The following is an 18,541-nucleotide window of genomic DNA, read 5'->3' on the forward strand; positions in this document are numbered from 1 at the left end:
CAGATTGTCCGTCGCCTATCTGAGCCAATCAGATTGTCCGTCGCCTATCTGAGCCAATCAGATTGTCCGTCGCCTATCTGAGCCAATCAGATTGTCCGTCGCCTATCTGAGCCAATCAGATTGTCCGTCGCCTATCTGAGCCAATCAGATTGTCCGTCGCCTATCTGAGCCAATCAGATTGTCCGTCGCCTATCTGAGCCAATCAGATTGTCCGTCGCCTATCTGAGCCAATCAGATTGTCCGTCGCCTATCTGAGCCAATCAGATTGTCCGTCGCCTATCTGAGCCAATCAGATTGTCCGTCGCCTATCTGAGCCAATCAGATTGTCCGTCGCCTATCTGAGCCAATCAGATTGTCCGTCGCCTATCTGAGCCAATCAGATTGTCCGTCGCCTATCTGAGCCAATCAGATTGTCCGTCGCCTATCTGAGCCAATCAGATTGTCCGTCGCCTATCTGAGCCAATCAGATTGTCCGTCGCCTATCTGAGCCAATCAGATTGTCCGTCGCCTATCTGAGCCAATCAGATTGTCCGTCGCCTATCTGAGCCAATCAGATTGTCCGTCGCCTATCTGAGCCAATCAGATTGTCCGTCGCCTATCTGAGCCAATCAGATTGTCCGTCGCCTATCTGAGCCAATCAGATTGTCCGTCGCCTATCTGAGCCAATCAGATTGTCCGTCGCCTATCTGAGCCAATCAGATTGTCCGTCGCCTATCTGAGCCAATCAGATTGTCCGTCGCCTATCTGAGCCAATCAGATTGTCCGTCGCCTATCTGAGCCAATCAGATTGTCCGTCGCCTATCTGAGCCAATCAGATTGTCCGTCGCCTATCTGAGCCAATCAGATTGTCCGTCGCCTATCTGAGCCAATCAGATTGTCCGTCGCCTATCTGAGCCAATCAGATTGTCCGTCGCCTATCTGAGCCAGATTGTCCGTCGCCTATCTGAGCCAATCAGATTGTCCGTCGCCTATCTGAGCCAATCAGATTGTCCGTCGCCTATCTGAGCCAATCAGATTGTCCGTCGCCTATCTGAGCCAATCAGATTGTCCGTCGCCTATCTGAGCCAATCAGATTGTCCGTCGCCTATCTGAGCCAATCAGATTGTCCGTCGCCTATCTGAGCCAATCAGATTGTCCGTCGCCTATCTGAGCCAATCAGATTGTCCGTCGCCTATCTGAGCCAATCAGATTGTCCGTCGCCTATCTGAGCCAATCAGATTGTCCGTCGCCTATCTGAGCCAATCAGATTGTCCGTCGCCTATCTGAGCCAATCAGATTGTCCGTCGCCTATCTGAACCAATCAGATTGTCCGTCGCCTATCTGAACCAATCAGATTGTCCGTCGCCTATCTGAACCAATCAGATTGTCCGTCGCCTATCTGAACCAATCAGATTGTCCGTCGCCTATCTGAACCAATCAGATTGTCCGTCGCCTATCTGAACCAATCAGATCGTCCGTCGTCTATCTGAACCAATCAGATTGTTTTTCTTACACAAAAAATTATTCCGTTTTCAAAACACTTTTGTGCAAGAAATGCTCCCATGAGCCTGTGTTTAGTGCCTACAGAGGTCTTCTTTTTGCCACTGGTACAGGAGAGTACGGGTCCCACCTTGCCACAGCCAGGCACCTCCACGCTATCGACGGGCCGCGGAATCTCGATGGAGCGCACGTTGCCGTACTTGCAACACTCCTCCCGGATGTCCTCCAGGATCTCCTCGTAGTCCTCGTCGTCCACCAGCTCCTCGGGCATGACCATGTTGAGGAGGCACAGCACCTCCGTGGGCATGCCGGAGCTCTGCAGCCGCTGCAGCCCTGGAACCTGCAGCGTCACCGGCGTCTCGATGATGGCCGTCTGTCCCGGGGGGCGACAAGAGTGTCAGATACCCCCTGATCGTCCAATCGTCTCGAGTAACAGCGAGAAATTTACATGGACCCAAATAAACCCAAGAAATAGGGGCATTAAGCTTCCTGGGAGGCACCCAGGAACCAAGTTGGGTTTAGGACATCAGAAAGGCGGCAGCCGAGGGCAAATACTCACAGCGTTGGCATTCTTAGCCCCCACGCTTGCCCGCTGGACGATGAGCTTCTTGTCTCCGAGCTGCATGCCATTGAGTCCAGCCACGGCCTGCGGGATGCATCCCACACAAGCGTCAGCAATTCCATCCGGAAGCCCCGAGTCACCCCAGACCTTCCAGCTGCTGCCCCACCTCACGCACCTGGTCAGTGGCACTGATGTCCACGTATTCACAGAAAGCATAACCCTTAGACAGTGACGTGGCACTGTCCTTCACAAGGTTGAAGGCCTTAAGAGGTCCGAACGACGTCAAGAGTTCCTTCACCTGGGCAAGAGGAGGAGACGCGGGGGGGCGATTAGCCCGACAGTCCAGGCACGGCGCCTCGCTAGAAATGCTAATCTTAACTGTGGGAGAAGCAGCATGTTAAACTTTGCAAAACGACATGAGGAAACAGTGAAGACATCAGGAAAATGGCTTTATGACAAGTGGCTCGACATTACGGTGCAACACTAGAGCTCAAAGCCCCCTGTGCCCTTTCTGCATGACTTACTTACTGGGAGCGTACAAAAGTAACTATTTTGATTCTTGTCAATGAATGATAACACAGATTCCCCCCCCCCATCCTACAGCATATACAACACAACTGAATTCCTAATCAAGTTCTCTGATAATTCCAACTACGAATTTTGAAATATGGACCGAGTTGCATCTGATTTTAAGGGCCACAATAATTAAGCTAGATGGTATATAAAAAAAAAACTAAATAAAAACAGCTAATTATATGTTAAGTGTTCCATGTATACAATGTGGAGGGGGGGGGGGCGACTCGGCAGAACACAAACCCAGCCGAATCACTGACTTCCTGTTCTTAAAACCAAGAACCACATTGGTGCAGTTAATTAGAGGGACAAAGCCTACAGGAGATAAACTCACAGGTAAAGCTAAGAGCCGCCACAGGGTCCTGCTAAAGGGGCCACGGCTTGAAGCCAAACAGGACGAAATAGCTCTGCTAACATCATTCCTCACTTATTCTACAGGAATCTACTGTAAAGCCGCATTAACCACTGACTTCAGAAAGGAGTCACCTGGGACACTGGCAGCCACAAGAGGGCGCTACCTCCTACCTTCTCTTAGGGGCAAAAAAAAAAAAAAATCAAATTTATACCCTGTGATCAGCATAATAAGTCTCTCCCCAGCCTTCAACCCCCAAAAAAAGGACCCCATATGCTTAAGAGCACTCCAGGACAGAGCCCCCCCACAGGGGCAGGCCGTCGACAGGGAGGATATCCGTGCGAGGGACGGAATGTCTTACTTGCCTTGTGTTACATGTTGGCATGGCAGCAGTAGGTCAGTACTACTGAACAAATTATGAGCGAAGACTTAACGATCTTACAGGCCCCTAGCTGGGGACAAAGTGGGGAACAAAAATGAAAGAGCTGTAAGTATCAAAGCGGTAGCAGGGACTGCAAAAAAAATGTAAACACCAGGATACAAGCAGCGGTTTCCATTTCACCTGTCTATGGCACATTTACTGGCTTTGACGTGAAATACATTAACAGTTCTGCTGGATTCAAACTCTCTCCCCCCAGTGCTGCTTTGGTACAGCCTTCCTCTTGACTTGGATTACATGTGACTCACACTGGATAAGAAAGATTACGATGACAATCCGAAAAGGAGGAAAAAAATCAAAGAAAAACAAACTGACTGCACTTCTCACTTACCTTTCACTGAAACCGCGATCACTATCTTGTGGGCTGAGTCTTGCCATTTTTAACAGTTTAGGCTAAAGTGAGTGGGACACCGGAGCTCAAAATGTTACAATGCAGGGGTGGACGCAAAACGTTTTGCAATTAACTTTTGCAAAATAAATAGGTAAACTATTAAATGCCTGTATGGATTATGTCTATAATGGGCCGATTTCAGTGGGGTGGCGATATAGGAAGAAAAAAAAAAAATCATAAAAGATGCTAATGAGAAGTAGAAAATGTCTAAAATGTGACCCTTTCAACACTTTCAGAGTAAGACGACCTCATCTGTGCATGTTGTTATGGTAATATTATCCATCACTGACGTCATAACAGAATAGGGCATGGGGCACGATGTGAAAACTCCAGTGAAGCTGATAATCGTTCACCGGGAAAAAGGTCCGAAGTATTTTCTGCCTTTCGAGCGACACAGCAATGTAGGGAACGATTCTTCCGCAGCTCCCCATCGCTGTTAACGGGATGTGAAGTCATCGTTCTCAGTGTGCGGACATGGACGTGAGACACGGCACGTCTGCGAATACTGAAGCGTTTGGGGACTTGGTCGATCTCCCCCACATTTCAAGCACAGTCTATGGTAGTGTTTCCCAGCCCAGTCCTCGGGGGTACCCCCCCGGTCAGTCCACGTTTTTGCTTCCTCTCAGCACACCTGTACCAGGTATTCGGTGTTCCTGATTGGCTGGGAGCTAGGAGGGAGCGAAAATGTGGACAGTCGGCGGTTCCCCGAGGACTGGGATTGGGCAAACACAGGTGTACGGCAATGTGGAGGTATTCGTCAGTTAGGTGACGCGCAGATGACTCGATTTTAAATTTTCATGCAGCAAAACGACGCGGCTGATTCATCCGACTAACACTCAGCAATTAACCCGATATACAAATATTCCAGGGTACCCAGCAACAGGCAGCACAGGGACTGGCTACGTGACTGGTTTGGCAAGCCGCCAGCTGTAAGGCACGTTTCCCAAAGCCTTTGTTGCTAATAAGGTTATTTGCTAACAACATTAGATAACAACTGAATGGTTCCAACTATGCAAGTCGATAACATGAGGTTTTGGGAAACGTACCTTTTACATTAGCGGGGTCTCAATATCTTCATAATTTACAGCTGGATAAACAATGAGCGTAATGTAACTGTCAACTCATTACCTACATGTCTAATAAATGTTTAATAAATCCCATGAATATCTTTAAAAAAAAAAAAAAAAAACCTCAAATGTGCGGCTATTTTCAGCAGCTAGCTTTAAACATGATGCTGACATTTGACCCCCCAGTATCTTGTAATGAATTTTAAGCGGTGAGGTAACTTTGACAGGCTTTCTTTTCCTACTAATCAGTTACACAGAGACGAGTGTTTATTTTATGTATGTATGTGCGTGCGCGTGCGTGCGTGTGCGTGTGTGTGCATGCCTGCTTGAGTTCCACGTGCAGCAGTGGGACAGAAACACAGGAGGGTTGTGGGTCGGCTCCCCGGCGACAGAGACTGAGGGCGGGGTACCTGATCGTCACTGAGATAGTTGGGCAGGCCTCCGACAAAGAGCTTGTGTGGCGAGTCTGGAACCACGGTGGAGACGACCCCTGCAGACAGAGCGGCACGGCGCCCAAAGCCGGCCGATCACAGCAAACCGTCAACATGCCGGATAATGACCACGAGCAAACGGCGCGAGTGAAATAAGCCAACTTCAAATCAGTATGACGTCGTTATCTCCTATATAATATCAGATAAATGTAACTCCAGCAAAAAAATACCTAAATACTGGGGCAGTTTGACGACTGTTTTTTGTCTCTCCCATCTTGCTCTCCATGGGAGATGCTGACACATGCAGCACCAGTCAAAAGTATGGACACACCTGCTCTTAATGCATTTGTCTCTATTTTAGCTGTTATTCACCTTATAGTAAAAGGCCTTTGGGCATGGAAGTTATGCATATGAAGTACTGCAAAGACAAAATTTTTGTCTCTTCAAAATAGGAGCCATTGGCTTCGATGACAGCATTGCGGACTCAACCAGCTAACATATGTACCCACCTGGACCGTTTCTCCAACAGTCCTCGAGTTTCCACAAGTTCTGCGCGCAAGCTGGCTACCTTACTCTTACTCTCATCCAACTGATCCCAAACCAGCTCTATAGAGTTTAGGTTGGGGGGCTGTGGGGACCATCTCTTTCCTAGTTCACAAGGTAATAAGCTACTTGCATAACCTTCAAGGTGGGCTTTGGGTCATTATCTTGCTGAAAAACAAGTCATTTTCAGTAGGTGTGTCCAGAATTTTTAACTAGAATAGGAGCCAGCAACCCTAGAACAATTTGGGGGTTAGGGTCCTTGCTCAAGGGCCCAGTGGTGAAATCACTCTGCCAACCCTGCCAACCAGCAACCTTCTTTTCATGGGCAAACATCACAGAGCCACACAACACCCCTATGTTAACAGTAAGAAGTGAGTGACTGAGCTGTGTGTGTGTGTGTGTGGCTCAGCTGGTTAGGATGCCAGCGTTATCATCAGAAGATCACTGGTTCACATCACTGGTGATCACACCACTGGGCCGGCGAGTTTGCTCTAGGGACAGGCTGACCCTGATTTCTCAAAAAAAAAAAAAAAAAAAAAAACATTCTTCACTTTGGATAAAACTGTCTGCTAAATATTTACAACATTAAGTAAATAAAAGTGAAAGTCTCCCTCTTTATATGACAAGACATCCGCAGCTTGCGAAGGACAGTCAGTCCGTAACGAGTACAAAAAACTGGCCTTGCCGATCGGCTCTTCAAAGGTAAATAAAGATTAAGGTTATGACGGCGACAAGCAAAACGGACCTGGTACGTGGAAGGCGGGCTGCTCTGAGATGCCAGGCAGGGGGCGATAGTCGTGGGGCCGCCTGATTTTTAACGACTGACCCTGGAAAATGATGCCGTCGAAGGCCATTGCCTGCGTGGTCTCATCCACGGACCGAAACTAGGGCAGAACGAAGAACGTCGTTAATCAGGGAAGGCTGCGGTCTCCGCCTGGACACAGCAGCCATTAGGCAGGAAAGACTCTTACTTCAAGGAAGGCAAAGTTCTTGTCCTGGTTTATCTGAACAGCGAGGACGGGATTGGTGGGACCTTGACATAAGCCAGCCAATCGCATCTGGGTATTGAAGAAATCCGCCATGGCCTCCTAAAAAGACAGGCAGACACACTGAATGAAGACAGGCAGACGTCTGAAGACATCAAAACAGGCAAACGAGAAAAAAAATGACTGACAAGTCTAGTACATTTATCTATTTATTTTGCGGACACTTTCATCCAAAGCAACATACATTTCATTGAAGAAGCAGGACCAGACAGTTCCTAGAGCAAATAGTGCTTAAGGGCTGCGCTCGGGGGCCCAATGGTGAAATCACTCTGCTGCCCAAGGGATTTGAACCAACAACCTTCTTGTGACCGGCTCAGTGTCCTAACTCACTGAGCTACACATGACACCAGTATGCATGACAGAAGGCAACGCGGGACTTTGCCTGGACTCACCTCCGTCAGGCCGAAGGGGATGTTGCCGACATAAAGCCGCCTGGCCTGCCGGGTCATCTGGCTGCCGACCATCGGCACCTGGGTGGGCGTCACTGCCACGCCGCTGGTGGTGGATGTTGCCAGTAAAGCTATCGTGGGGATCTGCCCTGCAGCTGTGGGGAGGAGAAAGGGCTTCAAGACCCCAACCAGGGACGGCCAGAACATCCGGATCGTCGCCTTCATTTGCTTCTAACCCCTAGGTTTAAGCTCTCTTCACACTGTCTGAAATCATCCCAAGTGTTATTCCCTCTTTGACCAGCAGGGGGGAGGAGGGCACTCCAGAATAAATGCTTTCATTGCAACCAATATACCATAACCTTGCAATACTGAACTAGCACACATGGAAGCGTCGCATCCAAACCTTGCATTGCCTTGTACTGCATGGGGGTGATGTGCTCGAATCCCGGAGGGGGAACATCCCAGTACTTGTATGTCCTTTTCTTACGGCTTCTCCGAGGAGAGTAGCTGCCCAAACACAAAACAGAAGGTTGTTTTCCCCAAACAATACAGTGTAAACACTCAGAATCTGGCAAAAACAAACAGATGGCAGAATGTTTACATTTAACTTTGGATCGCAGGCAGTTTAAGGTCATGAGGGTGTGACCATGCGCCACTTTTTAGGCTGGCTTTGAGGTCCCATCGCTATGGCGGGGGCTACTTATAAACGCCAGTTAAAATTTAATATGGGTACAGTCCCCCTTCCCACCACGAAGAAACCAATTGGTTGATTGTGAAAGAAACTTGTTAAGAGGCCTCAAACCATGCTAGATATCAGCTTCAGTGCCTGTAACCGGGACCGTGAGGGGGGGTACCTGTGCTTCTTGTGCTCGCGTGAGCTGCTCCGTCGGTCACGACCCTTGCGGTCGCGGCTGCTGCTGCGCTTCTCGTGACTCCGCCCCCTGGAGTCCTTGCTCCAGCGGCGGTGCTTCTCGCCACGGCTCAGAGACCGGCTGCGGCTACGCTTCTTGTGTCGCTCCTTCTCCCGCTCTGGGGGACGACACCGTGGTACCAGTGAGACGGTGGGCGGAGCGACATGACTGCCCCCCTACCATCCATTTCGATAAATCCAAGATGTGTAACTCAGAGGGATTATGAATGTGTGTCCGGATGGTTGTGGGTTTGAAGCCCATGAGTCACAGAGTAATCATATTACCAACTTCCCTGGGGTGCTGGATGCTGACTGACCCAGCGCTATGCCTTAAAAGTCACTTACGGAGACCAAGATGTGGTACGGGGTCTAACTCCCCAGTTTCCTCACCAGAATGAAGCACCTCCATTCAATTCACATATTCAATCACACCCTCCTGAAACAAACACACCCATCTCTCAATGGCTAATAATTTCAAGGGCACAAGGACATCCCCTTGAATGTCAGTCTGTTGTGAAACAATAAAAACATAACCAGACTAATTAATGATATAGGAGCACAGTGGTGAGTACAGTTGCCTCACGCCTCCGAGTCTGGAGGCCTGAATTTTGCCTCTGCTCTCTGTATGGGGAATTTGCCTGGAATAGGCTCCAGGGGAGCCTGACTAAGATAACTGGTTGGACGATGGATGGGTAATTAATATCGTTTCAATCTGACAGACAGCACTTTATTAAACTAGCAATAAAATATCACCTTTCTATCCCAGCAGGTCCTTCATATAGAAGCTTAAATAAATCCCTGAAGGTGCAGTTTTCAGTGAAGCATTTAAACGCAGGTGCTGCTCGAGGAATCAGCTTCATGCATCAGTTATAACAGCGTTACGGTAATGCACCGCTGCAAAAGTACAGACACGGAGCGGCCAATGCATCTTACGTAAATCGGTAATAACCAATTACCGCAATCGCAGGCATAGTCAGAGCGCAGATATGAATGACTGGAACTGCTAGTTTATCAAACACGGCGGCACTTAGTGCTCGTCTAGCCGAATCAGGTCGTTTCGAATGACATTTTAGTGATTTAGTGATAAGGAGCTGATATGACAAGATTGCCATTTGATAGGTACATAAATCAATCCTACTTTCGACTCCGTTGTAACGCATGTTGTATATTTCAGTTGCGTTAGTATGGCTTAAGTTTATTCAGTTTACTGGATTCTCTGCACTTTAATGAAGTTATATGTGTATTGTTATATAACTGTACATCATTGTTAGTTACTGCTATCCGCTGTAAAGGTAGATACAGGTGCAAGACTTTGCAATAACGACCTAAAAGCAGTTGTTATGATTCCAGGGAACGCGGCTGATTTTTAGAGTCTATACATCATGAAGAAACGGCGATCGTGTGAGAAAGACTTATTCTGTACGGATGACAGGGCCAGCATTTCGGACCCAAGGGAAAGGCTATTGTGCATCGGAAAGAGACAAAATCATATCATTATATAGAAAACTCGTCGTAGTATTTAAAAACCAAGTAACTAACACTGTTATTAAGTGCGGACTTTAAATCAAGTGGTCGCGGTCGTTTTTATTTGCATAAAACTTTAAACGTGATCTTGAAAATATAACGCTTGCAACAAACATCCATGCATAGTGTGTTACTGCGAATGAAAATACGCGGGTCACAATTTATGATCCAAGTGTATAATGGTAAATAATTAAATAAATAAAACCGCAGGCTTTCACATCGAGTGCACCCCAATAACGTTTCATTGAAATGTCCATGTTATGTACGCCGGGCACTGATGGATGCAGGCCTAGCGATCTCTATAACAATGCCAAGCAAAGAATGTCACTGATTTACCAAAGCGGTCAGTTTTCGGGGATCCTGCGGCAGCTGGGAGAAGAAGAATCGGGCAGGTTTCAGAATCGGCGAGCGCTCGGATAAAAGGCACCGATTTCCCAGCCGCGCTTTTCTTTTCGGAACCAGCAGAAGTGCCCTCCGCACCATCCTCGGCGCTAGGACACGCCGGCCACTTTATTACCCTAAAACAGGGAGCATACACCGATCTTCAAAGCCAAACTTACCTTGCCGATTTTCGCTTAACTGCTTCTCAAACTCATCGAAATCGGACATTTTTCAGTCCGTACTAAAGACGTATTGCAAAATAAGCAGAGGTCCAACAGTAGGCCTTTGAATGGGCTACAGGCTGCATTGGGTTCTGCTGCTTTTTCTTCCGAGTCGCCTGCCCCTCCTCCCCCGAAGTCATCGGCTCTTCCTCGGTTGTATCACACACAGGTTCGGAAACATTCGATGCGCATTACCGTCCCCTCCTGCACTGGAGGGTTAAGGACAACGTGATTATATCGAACCAAAATTGAAATGTGCAAGTTGACTTTCCTAGTTATACGTCTTCATTTTTATTCTGGGTTTAACAACCATGAGTTTATGACGTATTTTACATGATTAGTTGGCGACTGGACCTTATTGTTTATATCTCTTATTAAGGATCCATCCATCCATACATCAATTATCAAAACCACACACTTACAATCCGAGTCTAGTTTCATATGCTGCGCTGCTGAGCGACCCGCAGAATATTATGCATGAGTACAAGTCACAAGCCCCGTTTCCACTAACACGGGGCCGGTTCTAGCTTGGTGCCTTTTGAGACCGAGGCAAAAAGATGCAGACTCTCCCCGTCGGGGAATCGAACCCCGGTCTCCCGCGTGACAGGCGGGGATACTCACCACTATACTAACGAGGAGATGTACGCGCACTACTTTTACATCTTCAAGATAAACAGCGGATGACTACTAACATTTGCGAGTAATCAATGACTGAGCTTCATGTCATGACCATGGTGCTCAAGAGAAGAAAAAATACATAATGTACGTCCACTGATACCAGAACAACCATATAGCTTTATACTAAGACGATGATTAAACGGAAAATTCCTTTACAAAACACTGCCACAAAATCATAGTTTCGCAATATTACATCGTGCAACGGGACACAGTGTAAGTACGTGAAGTCGGTAATTAAATCAAGAAAAAAAAGTGAGAGGAAAAGAATACTTTTCTATTATCATATTTTTCTAACTGGCCAAACTGAGTCATATTTTGATTATACACACTAACAGAAAAACAGTGCAAATCTCCGGTAGTCCGTTTCACTTGCGCTCCGCTATGGGGCAGTAACAAGCAGAGCTTAAGTGTGGAAGGAAAAAAAAAACACAGGACAGCATCAATCCCAACTTCACAAACGCCGGAGATCGAGATGCTGTAAGCATGACAATTAACATCTTTATCCAAGGGAACAGCTGCAAGACACAGATGCCGCGCCTAACAAAGGTAGGATCGATTCCGAAGTTCAGGCATTTACAGACGCGGACTCTTCTGGAGTTGATTTTTTTCGGGAGATACGCATCAACTTCAAAAGTATGAACCGCATTATATCTATATCTGTTATGACGTTGTAGCTATTGATACTGATGCATCACAAAAATAATTTAAATGTTTTTTCATTCTGACATATGTTCGTTCGGACGAGGATTTTATTATATGAGATAAGTTTTAAATGAAAACTTTTTTTAATCTATATGATTAATTCTCGAATCTAAGCCAGACTTCACATAAATCATTCATTCATAAATATAATGGAACATACAACATCCAGGTATCCATGAAATTTATGATCAGGCTATACGTTTGTGATAACAACAAAACAACACAACATGTATATTTACAATATATGGGCCTATTGTTTAATATTGCCTCCAAATTATAGCCAGACAATAACGCAATAGGCCGACATCAAACTATTTTCATGTAAAACAAAAGTGCTGGCAGTTTGCTTGTGCTTACAGACCCCGCCTTGAGCCCATCCAGAAAGATCCCAAAAATAACCGACAAGCAAAGGTTGTAACAATCTGAGCATGTTTAGTTTAATGTAATCAGGAGCCGAATTAATAACGCGAATAAATGATCAAACCGAAAGTCTGTAGTCGGGAATATCCGATAACGTCTTTGACGTGCAGTTAAGATAGTCAGAGGAAAAACCTTGTAGTTTACTTATATATATGCCTAAATATATGAGTGTGTCTCTCCGGTGATTTAATGATGAATATAACGATTACATATCAAATCACACATTAAGCAATTATTATATTACTAGGTTGAACGTTTTCACTATGTCTGTCGTCACCTTGATTTCACGATTTTGACTATTCTTCTTATCCCAGATTGAACAAGTCATTGTGGCGATGCAAGATCCCGACATGGGGATAAAGATGAAGAATCAAAGACTGTTAATCACAGTGATTCCACATGCGATGACAGGTGCACGATACATATTTTACTTTTTAAAAATAATTTTTCGTGCCGCCCGGGTTGTCTTACACCCGGCCGTGCAGTGTCCCGGGGGCCGGGTCCTAATGGTCATTTAAGCCCTTCACAGGAAAGCCCATACATCGGCGGTCTTCGGGAATCCTGTGCATTAAGACTGTCATCGATCTCCTTGCGCTCATATTTATTTATGTAATTTATTTATCGAGTTCAGCGTTTTTGATTTATGACGGCTTAATGCATTTCTCGACTCTAACTAGATGCCTTCCTCGCTATGCCTTCCCAGGAAATGATATCGTGGAGTGGCTAATTCAGAAGTACTCCATCATGGAAGAAGGTAGGGCCGAGAAGTATGTAGGGAAGCGTTACCTGGTGCTCTTATGTGAGGTTAATCGATTGTTTTTTTCCCTTCGTGACGACGATGGCGCCCCTGCTGGCGAAAGACGTCATCAGGTTTTTTTTTTTTTGTAATAAAATAACAGAAATAAACGAGTCTTTTGAATAATAAATACAAATGAAGTAATAGAATTTGTCATCCATACAACAGATTAGCCTAGCTGCATTTATGTGTAAGCATATGCAATTCACGTGTCTGACAGAAGCATGTTCTGTTCCATTGATATTGCTGAGCCTGTGAATTAATAAATGTCAGAATTGAGCTTGTCCATAACATAGACACCCCATTCGCCTGAAGCTTTTGGGATTTTCTTCCCCTGGCGTCAATTTATCTGCTGAATTATTTATCTTTCTGCTGAGAGGCTATTAGTACAAATAATCTGTAGGCCAGTCCCGAGTCGCGCCGCTACGCATGCTGAGCTGTACGGTTTGATAGTCCCGATGCAAACTTCGCTGATAGCCAGAGGCAGTCAGTCATGCCTGGAGAAATATCGCTATCCGTCTCCCTCATTATGCACTTCTGCAAGACGCTGTTGTCCTGAATTCCCGGGCGATGCAGATGAGGTTTTAAATAGCAAGGGAGCAGATTTCCCTGATTTACAGCCCAGATTGGAAAAGAAGTCGGAATGGAAAGGAGGGGACTTTTAGGCAGTAGATGGCAGATGCATTAACAGACTTGAATGGGCAAAAAACCTGTTGCCCCGGTAAGCAGTTACCCCTCCCTGTAAACACTAGGCTTCCCCCTAGCAGCGCTGTTGCTGCGCCGGTCTGAAACCCCCGGGAGCGCCTGACTGCCAATGGCCGCGGAGGCAGCCGGAAAGTGGAAAGTCCCAATTACTCGTAATTAATTATAGTTCCGATGAGGAATGCACCATCCCCGCGGCTTATTCTGTGCACCATGTCAACGTTTTTTCCAGTTACTTGCTATACCGTAAAATAAAATATAATATGCCTACTCAGTTTCTAGTTATCGTGTGTTCTACTGTATTCCACTGACAAAAATTTAGAGAATTACTATGCCTAAATCTGGGCTACGAGTAGTGGATTTGTTTGAGCTTTGAGTAGTTTACGTGGAAATGAGTGACCACTTTGTGTGTTTTCAGAGGCACTTCATGTGGGGAATCTGATCGTGAAGCACGGCTACATTTACCCCCTAAAGGACCCCAGGACGCTCGTCCTGCGGCCCGACGAGACGCCGTATCGCTTCCAGGTAACCTAAAACCACGGTTTCTTCAGATGGAGGGCAGCGCGAGAGGGTGGTGGCCATGTGGGGGGGCACGCATATCGAAACTATTCGTTGGAGAGACTGCGGAATTACCGTGTAGGACAGTATTTCTCAATCTGGTCCGGGCTCCAGAGCTGAGAGGGTGCAAAAACGTAGACTGTCTGGTAGGGAGCTGGGAGGGAGCAAAAACGTGGATCATCTGTGTGTCGCCGAGGACCGGATTGGGAAACACTGATGTATGAGAACCAATGCCAGTTAAAGTAGCAAAATGCCTTCCACCCGCCTTGTCCCTGACATGTTAAATCACAAAGCACCTTTGTCACGCTGCTTCTGAATAGTTTCAAATGACAGCATCTCCTTTTTGCTAGACTCCGTACTTCTGGAGCTCTCAGCAGTGGCCAGCCTCCGAGCTAGATTACGGTGATTACCAATTATTAATCATGTGCTCGCCTATTACATCATTACTTCCCTTTACTAGAATAATAGAAAAACACAGTTTCTTGCCATGTCTTTCTTTTGCTCTTCTAAAGCGATTTATTTGACTAAGAAGAATATCAGAAAGCAAGGGCAGCTGATAGACTATGAAAAGGTAAGAGAAAATTTTTATTTATGTACATTTCAATGCTATTCTTATTCGCTGGTCTGAAGCATTGCTTGATGAGATCATGTGATAGCTGAATGCTCATGGGAGTTTTACTTACACAAAATATTATGAGGGTAGAAGGAAAAATGATTGGTTCAGAGAGATAACCAATTAGATTGTACATGAGGTGGATCCGAGCAACTAGAGGAGGCAGGAGCAACCAATCAGATGTCTTGGTCCTGCCTCCTCTGCAATCTGATTGGTTATCTATCCGAACCAATCATTTTCCTTCTGCCCTCAGAACATTTTTGTGTAAGAAAACCTCCCACCAATTATGCACATAGTAGGATCGCACATAGACATCCACCAACTTGCCGCCATGTTGCGTCAGGGTCAACGCATTTTAGGTTCTCATCAGTAAGAGGGTTTGTGAATCCGACACTGCCAGCTGATATCCTGGGAGGGGTTCGGCCTGTGAGTCATAACGTGAACCCATGCAGCAACGCAGCCAGCCGTGCGACCTGGCAATGTCGCATTTAAACATCGTCTCCGCAGGACAGCTACAACATGTTGCACAAACGGATCAACCACACCTGGGACTTCGTGGTGATGCAGGCGAAGGAGCAGCTCAGGTAAACCCCACCCCAGCCCGGGAATACTGTCGCATCGAGCTATGAAATCAATTTCATAAATGCACACAAGGGGACAGATGAGAATGGATGAATAAATCTCGTATTAAGAGGATGATGATGTTACCTAAATTAAAAAGTAACATGGTGTGTGGTCATAATTTCCCTCCTATCTGTTAAATCAGACCTCAGCCTAAACACTAGAGTCGGAAATCCATTTCTAAGTGAAAAAGGAAACAGAAAAATGAAAACCCTACCTTGCAGTTCAGTGATTACCGCTATATGCTAATTACCCAGTATGCTTTCTGACTCTCCATCGACTGCTCTGCTCCTACCAGGGCAGCCAAACAGAGGCGCAAGGCGGACCGCATCGTGCTGGAATGTCAGGAACAGGCCTACTGGCTCGTCAACAGACCGCCAGTAAGCACCTCCCCCGAAACCCCTGACTCCCTACATCTGCCCCGGCGAAAACCCAGTATGCTGTGATTAGAGTAAAGCACACACTGGGTAAACCTGAACTCAATGCACCTTGGCAGCTCGAATATCGCCTCAGGCTGGGGGCGATTCTAGGATTTTTTTGAGGTTGTGGGGCAGAGTGGTGGCTCTGGGCCTAGGGATCTGTGCAAGCAAGTGGAAGGTTGTTGGTTCAAATCCTGTGAATGCCCAGAGTGATTCTACTCCGTTGGGCCTTTCAGCAAGGGCCTTAACCTGCAATTGCTTTGTCCTGGGTATGACATTAATCTACATGCAGGCCTGTTAGGAGATCCTTCAACTTACAGGGGAAACTTGGCAGGATTGGCAGGAAGGCATAGGCAGGGTCCCATTCCCCCACAGAGAGCTGGGGGGTTGTGCAGTTCTCTCCCACGACAACGGGTTTGTTCAATGAAGGAAGGCAAAGGAAACATCTGTAAGGACATATGGAACATTTCCGGTATAATTTTCGATCTCCGTCATCTCCAGAGCATTGAGCTCAGCAAAATTCACGGGGGGGGGGGGGGGGGGGGGGAGTTTTATCTTCGTTAAGTAAGACACACAGAGTGTCTCCATGCATACTTTGTGGGGGAGGAATATATCACTTCAGGCCTGATAACCCACTACTGCTTCAGTGTGATCATGAAATATTTACTTAGCTGGGAAGAAGCCTATGTTCTGTGGGACGAGAGCTTTCAGAAGACAGACAGGACAGCAGGCTGCGGGAATGAGCAACTGCACCCTCGCTGAGTGTAATTTGGAGTTCATGAATAACACAGGAGAGTGGAGAATGAAAGTGTGGGACAGGAGCAGAGTGTGGTGTGTATCTGGCTTAATCCCGGCCGTCACTAGGGCCCCTTTCTGCTGGGTGCGCAGCATCTCTCAGGGCTAATAAGCATCAGCGTTTATGTGGGCCATTATCCCCATCCGGGGCGGCATCAGGAGGTGGGAATGGCAGCCACGCAGCTGCGGATCACATCCTAAATTCAGCTTATTTTGCAGATGTACCTTTTATTGAGACTAGAGCAGTTGGGGGTTTAGGGACTTCTCTCAGGGGTCCAGTGGTGATGTCACTCTGCTGACTGTGGGATTTAAACCGGCAACCTTCCAGTCATAGGCGGCGACTGCCAACCCGCTCAGCCACACACCACCTTCATTGATGAAACCCACCGTTTTGACGCCAATTAGACGGAAACACAGTTGAGCCAAAAACCACGCAGCGTAGGGCCCCCCAGTCAGGTGCTGCTCGTGTTTAAAAGGCAGGGACGCTCTGCACTCTGGTACGGCCAGGTGGACGGGGGAAGCTGGGGGGGGGGGGGGGATTAAAACCAGCAAATGACAAAATGGCCGCTTCCTGCCTCCTTTCTCTTTGCCCGAGAAACACGAGACGCATCGCTAAGACTGGTGATGCTTGGATCTGGGAGAGAGGAGTGCGAAGGGACTGGGAGACGGCCTGAAGCTAAAATGCAGACATGCTGTGTTTGCGTCTCCCCCCCCACCACCCCCCCACTTGTTGGGCCTTTTAAACGAGCTGGAAGAGGATCCCACCTCCGGAATACCGGATCCATTATCTGACCTCTATTCCTGCGGCTCAGGCTTAATGCTGCATGTTAGCGGAGAGATAATGGATGTAATTGCAAATAGCAGCGTAATAATTTGCCAAATAGTCTCTCTGCTGTTAAGTCCTGAGCTGATCTGAAGCACTTTAATTGGGATTTAAGGAAACCATGTTAAATCAGATTGCATTCAGTATCGACATTTGGTTAGTTTATTCTGTAAAGCAGGGTACCCCAGTCCTGATCATGGATACTGTGTCACCGACTGGCCCTCCAGGACCGAATGGTCCTTTTGGAAAGCTGTCACACTGTCCCCTACTGGGCAGTGTCGCCATGGGCTGTACCCAGTGGCATCATGGGAAATGTGACCAGTAGTGCTAAGGGGTATTAATGCAGCGTTAGACCGGCGTCAGTCTGCTTGAGAGAAACGAGCTCACTCTTCATCTGAAGTTCAGCTAAGGATTTCTCACCCTCTGATTTTCTGCAGCCGGGAACATTCAGCGTTCAAGAACAAGGCCCTGAGCGAAGGAACCGGCACAACTCCCGAGTCCAGCTGGTCTGAGCTTTTTATTAAGCATATACATTTTTTCCGTAATGCCAGTACCTGCTGTTTATCGCCTCTGTCAGTCACAGGACCGGATCCGGGCAAACAAGAGAGCCGCTCGGGGCCTAGATAAGATCAAAGTCATGAAGAAAAAATATGTATATTAATATCTATATATATATGGCAGCTATAGGCAGAATAGGCTGTTGCCTTGGGCCCCCAAATTACCCAAGGAAGTGAAGTGATAATCAGTGTTTTTGGTGGGAGGGCATCCGAGGGAAGCTCGTGTGTGAGTGTGACAGCACTTCGTTGTGCTCATCTTTCTGTCTCACTTCTTCCTCACTTCCTGCTCTCGTTTTCCATGCTAACGTAAGTACGTCAGCAGTCCCACAATACATACTCGTAATAGTGCTATATTATTCATGGTTTCTAGACTGGATGTCTGCTTAGTAAAGCCAGGAGCTGAGTGTGAGCAGAATTCCTACTGTCTGATTCCTTGCATGTGATTCGCTCGTGGGAGTTTTACCCTCACAAAAATGTTCTGAGGGCAGAAGGAAAAATGATTGGTTCAGAGAGATAACCAATTAGATTGTAGAGGAGGTGGGTCTAAGG

At 46.9% G+C, this 18,541-nt stretch overlaps 1 non-coding gene across 1 annotated transcript; it reads right to left on the reverse strand.

The window, feature by feature from the left end:
• Positions 1–10,874: 10,874 nt before the first annotated feature.
• Positions 10,875–10,946, reverse strand: trnad-guc (transfer RNA aspartic acid (anticodon GUC)). Its single transcript has one exon. It is a non-coding gene; the product is annotated as a tRNA-Asp (tRNA).
• Between the last annotated feature and the right edge of the window lie 7,595 nt (positions 10,947–18,541).

This window comes from Brienomyrus brachyistius, unplaced genomic scaffold (assembly GCF_023856365.1).
Source record: "Brienomyrus brachyistius isolate T26 unplaced genomic scaffold, BBRACH_0.4 scaffold715, whole genome shotgun sequence".
NCBI classification, from domain to species: Eukaryota; Metazoa; Chordata; class Actinopteri; order Osteoglossiformes; family Mormyridae; genus Brienomyrus; species Brienomyrus brachyistius.